Raw genomic sequence first — 7,443 nt, 5'->3', positions numbered from 1 at the left:
AGCAACTTGTCTGTACCCCTTCCCCCAATTCCCCAGCACTGTTCCCATCCCCCAATTCCCCAATAAAAATCTTAAAAAAAAAAAAAAGAAATACAGGCTAAATTTTAGGCAGAGGTCTGGCACAGAGAGCAAGGCTATTTGGAAGAAGTGAAAGATGAACAGTTTGGGGAACAGAGGCACAAGAAGACTGGATAGGTTCTTTTTTCTTCTCCCATTTTGGGTTATTTGTTTGCTTAGCAAATTTGGGCAGGTAAATCTAAGTGTCAGGCTGCCTGCTTGGCATTTTCTGTTTATTTACAGAGCAATTCAGTTCACAGTGTTTACTGAGATCCGTGAGCAAGTGAGCTGGGCCCAGCCATGGAGTAGGCTGAGGGCACAGCTAGAGCAAAGGCCCAGAGGTGGGAGTCCACAAGGCAGTCTCAGGGAAGAACCAGGAGTCCCTTGGGGCTGGAGTAGAGTGAGGGAGATGAGGCCTGAAGGAATATCGAGCTGATCTTCAGACTTCAGTCTAGTGGGGAGCAGAGTGAGTCCTGGAGAGGTCCATGCCCTGAAAAGCTGAGGCTGGGTGGGGGAGGTCCTACCTCAGCACATTTCCTTCTATGTGACGTTGGAGATAATTAACCCAGAGACCCTAACAGCTGCCACCACCACCTTTCAGGAATTTGGGCCCTCCCTGCATGACATCTAGGCGTCACTCCCACTGCACAGCTCTGTGGGAGAAGGGAATCTCATTAAATCCTTTCATCAGATGTGCTGGCCTGGATCCCTGCATACCAGTCCCCTTCCTGAGACAGCTTCTACCAGCACCTTGGGCTCTCAAGAGCCTGGGCTGATGGCTGCCTTCCCCCCAGGCCAAGAGCCTGCCAACTCTCTGCGAATCAAGGTCCTTCGGGCTCTCAAGGATCCTGACTCAGCTCACAATGGCATCTAGGGAAGCAGGTGAACCCTTGAGGGGAAGGTAAGAGTGTTGGGTCCCACCCCAGCCTGGCCACTGGTTCTCTGTGGTGACCTGCAGGCATGGCCTTGCTCTCTCCACACTCAATAGCTTTTGAGATCCAGGACCTCTGAGGCTGGGAATCAGGCACAGAGTGACTCAACCTGGATCTGGCCTTAGTGTCTGGAGCCCTGGACAGGAGCAGATGGCCCTTTCCGAAGGGGATGCAGACAAGGGCTATGATGGGAGAAGCATAGGGCATTGTGAGAGTGAAGAGGTTCCTCACCTTGCCTGGGACCCAGAGAAGGTATCCCAGAGCAAGTGGTGTCTGAAGGGTGGGTAGAAGTTACCCAGGTAAAGGAAAGAGGAAAAAGATGAACAGAACAGCCTGTGCAAAGACGTGGAGGCTTGGGAAAGCAGGGTGTATTCAGGGAACAAAGAAATGCAGTCTGGCTGGAGCTAGGACCTCTTGGGGAGGAACTGGCCAGAGATAAAGGGCCCGGGGGGAACTGAGAAGGGACAGGGTCTGATCCACAGAGGCCATCCAGCTGCCTGTGGAGAATGGACCAGGCCAGGTGAAACTGAGCCAGGCAGAAGGTGCAGGTGGTACCCTGGCCAAGGGTGAGGTGGTGGGGCTGGGGACGGTGGGGAAGACCTGGTGGCTGATGAGGTTTCATGGGAAAGGCCACCCAGACTAACATGAAGACTTGGGAGGGGAAACAGTTCTTAGGAGAGGAGAGACAAGAGTTTGGGGTGCCCAAGGGTTCTCTTAGACAGGGGGGAATGGAGTTAGAGACAGGGGGTTGAGACTCAGGCATTACTGTGGGGACACAAACAAGGATCTGGAAGTTGTCAGGATGGACTGGAGAAAAGTATCAAGGATGAGGGAAGGGGGCCCAGCACCCTGAGGAGCCCACCAAGGGGCATGAAGAGAGAGAGCTGGAGAAACAGCTAGAAATTCAAGAGGAGCGATCATAGAAACCAGAGGAAGTTTCAGAAGAGGGGGAGGACCATTCCCCTTCCAACATTCCTGGAACAGGTTAAAAGGAGGGAAGGACTGAGAAACAGAGGGTCAGGGAGCATTTACAAAGAGGCTTCAGAATGTGGAGGAGGTTTTAATGGTGATGGTGTGAGTGTGAGCAGACCCACTGCATAGAGCTGAACAGGTTGTGCACTGCACACTTCTATGGCCATCCATTAAGGGAAACACTGGCTTGAGGCCAGGGGTACCCCCGGGAGTTGGGGCTGTTTTGTGAAGTCTGTAACTGCACTGTGAACACTTCCCACAAGGTGGCGCCAAAGACCAACGCTGTACATCTTGGGCTTGGATGGGGCAGCGCTGGGGTCAGTTTGGGGATCGTCTGCCCCAGGGTCATCGACCGATGGGTGGAGGGTATTGCCAAATGCCCGTGGCTAGGACCCTCCTCATCACAACACCTTTCAAATCTCTGTCAGAACAGTTCTCCAAAGATAGGAACTCAAAAATAAACGACACACACACACTGCAGCCTTTGTCAACCTTCTCCCCCCGCCCCCTCCCAAAAGTCCCAGGGGAGCATCTCATCCCATGATCTGGGAGAGGCACGGAGGCTCCTCCCACTTGTCCCTTGGGAGAAGGGAGTCAGGAAGGAAGGAAGGATGCCTGGCCCAGCCCTCAGGACACAGTCACCCCACTCCAGCACCGCCCTGCTCACAGGTCCCCCTGGAGGCCATAGCTGGATCAGCAGGGCCAATGACCGCCCAGCCTTGGGCAGAGGCCCCAGGGAAGTGACCTGTGGAGCCTGGCGACCCTGGACTAGAAACTTACATCTACCAGGTGCAGGGGCTGCCCTGAAAATGCCTGAATAAGTGGTGGCCATGTTGTCTTTGAAAACAGTGACATTATTCATTGCAAACTGTTGTGTAAGTAAATACAAAAAAGAAAATAAAACCAGGTGAAATTACAAGGCCTAGAGATGGTGGCCACTACTGACACAAGGATGAGCCTCCTGACAGCTCTCAGGACCAGTGGATACAGATTTGACCTGAGGAGACTCCCACTACAGAACAGGCGGCTGCTCTGGTGCTTTCCCCACTCCTCCGTGTCTGCTGTGATGTGTAAACACTTTCCCTACTCAGAGATGTAAAACCCTCACTCCCTACCCTACCTGACCTGACCCTGCCGCCCCTCGGACCTCCTTTCTCCACTCCACCTCATGTGACTCAAATACAGCAAGCTCGCCGCTGAGCCATTGGCCCTGCTCTTTCCTCTACCCCTGCTGTCCCGTCTTTCTCTGGATCATTCCATGACTGTTTCCTTCTTGCCATTCAGATCTCGGCTCCAATGTCACTGTCTCAAAGACGCCTTCCCTGACCACCCTGACTAAAGTAGCCCTTCAGCCCCATCACTCCACATCACATCACCCTGATTTGTTCTCGCCACGTCTCTTCCTCTCTGAAGTCATCTTACTAACATATTAACCTGATTATTATCTGTCCTTTGGCTGGAGTATAAACTCCTGAAGAGCAGAGACCTTGCCTGTCTCGTCTGCCTCTTTGTCCTCAGCATACAGAATGATGCCAGGCATATGGTAGGTGCTCAGTCCATGACTGACATCCATTTTTAGTGGCCACATCTCAGGGCATGCACAAACCTCCTTCAGCTTTTGATCTCCCACTGATGGTCACAAGGACTGTGTCATCCCTTTATCCCTGATTAAACAAGCAAGTAATCCAGAGGCACAGATCTTTTCTTGCCTGTACAACTCTTTCTTTGGGACAAATTTCTTGAGGTGGAACTTGAGGGTAAAAGGGGAGTTTGCACTTGACATCCTGAAAAAACTACTCTGCCTGCCCAGGGAGTCCCAACAACTTGCCATGCTAAGGGCCCTTTCCCTGCAAAGCCCTTCCTAACCAGCATCTACACACACAAATGTGCACACACAGACACTGTCATAATCACACACACTCACACTGGCGACACAGGAGGTGTGAAGACTCAGGAATGTGCCTGCCCTGATTAACAGTGAGCCCCCATGGGCAGAGACTGGGTGGCTTCACCTCTGTCCCCAGATTTCCGTTGTCCCCAGGGCTGAGCTCACAGCAAGTTCCATGAATGCTTGCTGAATATCTGGTCAATGAATGAATACTGTACATTCTGTCTGAGGCATGTGGCCATAGGCACAGTAAGGGGCAGGCTTTATTCTGTTCCCTCACAGAAGGCTGGGAGGGTGAAGCTGCATACCAGAGAGTTGTAGCCACAGGGCCTGTGGGGTGGGGGTGAGGGAAATGTCAGTTTTTCTGGGGTTTGGGACTTGAACTGCATTACTTCCAAAAATAGAACTAGCTGTGCCATATGTGAAGACCCATAGTTCACTATGGTTCTCAACATCCTCTATCATCTAATAGAGGAATTTTTTTCAGGCCAGAGCCCATCCTTTCAGAAATGTAAACTGCTCGAGGTCAGAAATGGTGATGATTAGAGCTCTGCCCCAGCTCCCAGCCCAGCATCAGGCAGAGCACGTGCTCACAGAATGATGCCTGTCTCAGACAGAGCCCAGCTGATTAGGGCTCAGTGAGCTGAGTGGGAGCTCAGATTCCATCCACAAGACCAAGGAAAGGCCCTGCCTTCCTGAGCCTCAGGTGGCACTTGTGTGAAATGGGTTTCAACTGTGTCCTTCCTTGCCTGGCTTACTGGTTGGTGGGGAAAGGCCTGGGAGGCCTGTAGCACCGTATGGCTCTTAGATGCTGTCCCTTCCTCAAGGCCCCTGGGCAGGAGGAGAAGGCCAGGTGAAGCCTCACGTGTCTCATCTGCTCACGGCAGCCCCATCCATGCCTGGCCCTAGTGGTCACAGGATGGGGATCCAGGCTTGGTTACAGACAAGGACAATAAGACAGTAATGTGTACTCAGAAAGATTGAGTGGGAAGCCAGAAGACACAGGTTTCTTGGAGGAGGTGACATTTGAGCTGTTTTCCAAGTGGATAAGAGGGAGGATGATCCCAGGCAGAAGGGAGGCTGGAAGAAGAGGCAGAGGCCAGAGAACGGGGACCATGTCTAAGGAGTCACAGATAGGTTGGTGGTGGACCCAGAGCAGCAATGGCTGACAGGATGGGTAGGAAATGAGGAGCAGAGGTCATCATAGGCCAGATCTCCTGGCTCTTGCAGGCCCCACTACAGAGTCTGGACTTATCCTGAGGACACTGGGAGCCAACGTGAACCGATTTATGATTTAAAAGATCACTTCAGCTGTCAGATGGCGAACAACTGTAGGGTACAAAGGAGGAAGCAGGGAGGCCAGAAAAGATGATGGCCCAGGCCCTGGTACCAGTTGTGACAATGCAGATACATGGCCAGACACAGGGCAGAGTGACTAATTGACTATGAAGGGTGAGGGAATCATCCAGTAAAAGTGGGAATTTTCTGAAAGTAGAATTCCAGACTGAGAAAGAGTCCCTTGGACAGTGCCTTGATGCACCACCACAATCAGCACTGACTCATCAGAGCCCTGAGCAATGCACAGGGACAGCTCTTTGCCCCAGGGGCCAGCATGCTGCCCAGCCCTGAGTGCTCAGTAGGTGTTTGGGAAATGAATTAATAAACAATAAAGTACTGGTAGTGGAAGGTGAGGAATGGGGAGGGAATGAATTTGAAATGTATTAAGGAGGTAGAATCAATAGGATTAAGAGGCTGAAGGAAGGTGGGGGTTGGAGAGGGGATGTCAAGGGTTCATGCATTTATTCATTCAACTCGCTCATTCAACAAATTTTTCTTTTTTTTTTAAAGCTTTTATTGGGGAATTGGGGGAGGGGAACAGTGTTGGGGAATCGGGGAAGGGGAACAGACAAGTTGCTGTCCTTTTGTTCTTCAGTCTAGTTGTGGAGGACATCGTTTCACTGCCCTATGTTGGTACTGTGATCATTGTGCTCTTCCCAGGTGAGGCAGTTGCTCACCGGCCATTGGACGGCCGCTCATGGTGGCTCACAGCAGCTCACGAAAGCTCATGCCCGCTGCTGGCCAGCCCCACTGCAGCCTACACCATCGCAGGTGACTCAAGGGCAGCCCAGCTCCAAGACAAGCTGTTGTTTACCATCTTAGCTGTAGAGGGCGCAGCGTCACTGGCCCTCATGTGGGATCCAAACCGGAGCCCTGCTGCTCAGAGCTGGCGTCCCATGCCTACTCCTACCCAACACACCACTCAGCCAGCCCTCAACAAATTTTTCTTGAACTCCCCACTATGAGCCAGGGACAGTGGTGACAAGAACGTCCATGGCCCTTGCCCCCACAGAGCTTAGAGACCCACAGTGAGGTCGGTTTAGGCATGTGAACACACATGGGCATGCATGCTGCCTGGTGGTGATGAGTGACATGAAGGGATGAGTCCACAGGACATGGGGACAGAGAGTAATAAGGAGTAGCTGGTTATGTTCAGAAAAGGTGGTCAGAGGATGCCTTGCTGAGAAGGTGACTTTAGAGATGGGCAGGGACCAACAGGTACCGGTTTTGGGAGCCCTGGAGAGGCCCAGCCTCTGGCTTAAGTGGGAGCCTAGGTGGACCATGGTGCTTTGCAGAGATAAGAACAAAGGAAGAAGAGTCCCTCTGGGGAAGGTCATGAGATCTGGCGGGTCATCCAGGGGCTCTGGAACAGGAGAGGGCTCTGGGCACACAGGAAGGCTTGGGATGGTAAGCAGTGGATGGATAGAAGCCCTGAGACGGGATGATATCTTACGGTGGAACAAGTAAAGAGAACTCAGCCCCTGGAAGCAATCCCCAGGCTTAAGGACTACAGAGAAAGGAGTGCTGCCAAGGGAGGCAAAGAGGAGGGGCTGGAGAGGTAAGAGAGCTGAGAGAGTGTGAGGTGTGTGCAGGTAAGAACTGGTGAGAGAGAGGATGTCAGTGCCCTGAGGGCCTCTGTGCTCCCTCCACCAACCTCTTGATTGTCATAACCAACTCTCAGGAGTATATTCAGGAAAGTACCTCAAACCACTCCTGGGTATGTCTGCTACCTCCAAAGGTGAAGGACTACAGAACTGAAGCCCGAAGCGCAAGGGCCTAGAGCATTCAGGGTTGGAGTGGTGCCTTATTAATGCGAGGGGTGGGGGAGTGGAGCTATTCCTTTGACACCAGCTCTCAGCCGCAACCCATCCCACTCTAAGGGAGAGTCAGTATTCCAGACTCATTGGAAAGGACTGGGCACTGGCCCCCTTAGCCAACATGTGCCTCAAAGGCCAGGTAGCTCACCCCTGCTTTGAAAACAAGTCTTGAGACTCCTCAGGAGTTGTACCCAATGAGTGGTAACTGCATGGCCTGGCTAAGAGCCCGGATGGTGGCAGGAAGGGCAGCCTGCCCCCACAGCAGAGAATCCGAGGCTGGCGGAGAAGGCTGGGCTGAGAGGCTGTGTCTGGACCCAGAAGGGTTCCGATGGCTAGAATGAATTCAGGCCTCCCTCCTGGAAAATGTCCCTGATCCCTTCCTTCAACCAGCCCAACCTAGCAGTGGCTGCTCCAGGACCTGTTTCAGGCATTCACAGAT

The 7,443-nt window shown here is 52.6% G+C and overlaps 1 protein-coding gene across 1 annotated transcript in view; it reads right to left on the bottom strand.

The window, feature by feature from the left end:
- Window positions 1-7,443, bottom strand: part of AGRP (agouti related neuropeptide) — a 41,301-nt gene that overhangs the window by 30,157 nt on the left and 3,701 nt on the right. The gene's annotated exons all lie outside the window — the stretch shown is intronic.

This window comes from Hipposideros armiger, unplaced genomic scaffold (genome assembly GCF_001890085.2).
Source record: "Hipposideros armiger isolate ML-2016 unplaced genomic scaffold, ASM189008v1 scaffold_9, whole genome shotgun sequence".
Taxonomy (NCBI): domain Eukaryota; kingdom Metazoa; phylum Chordata; class Mammalia; order Chiroptera; family Hipposideridae; genus Hipposideros; species Hipposideros armiger.
The sequence above is the reverse complement of the archived record's forward strand: the minus strand, read 5'-3'. Positions and strand labels throughout refer to the sequence as shown.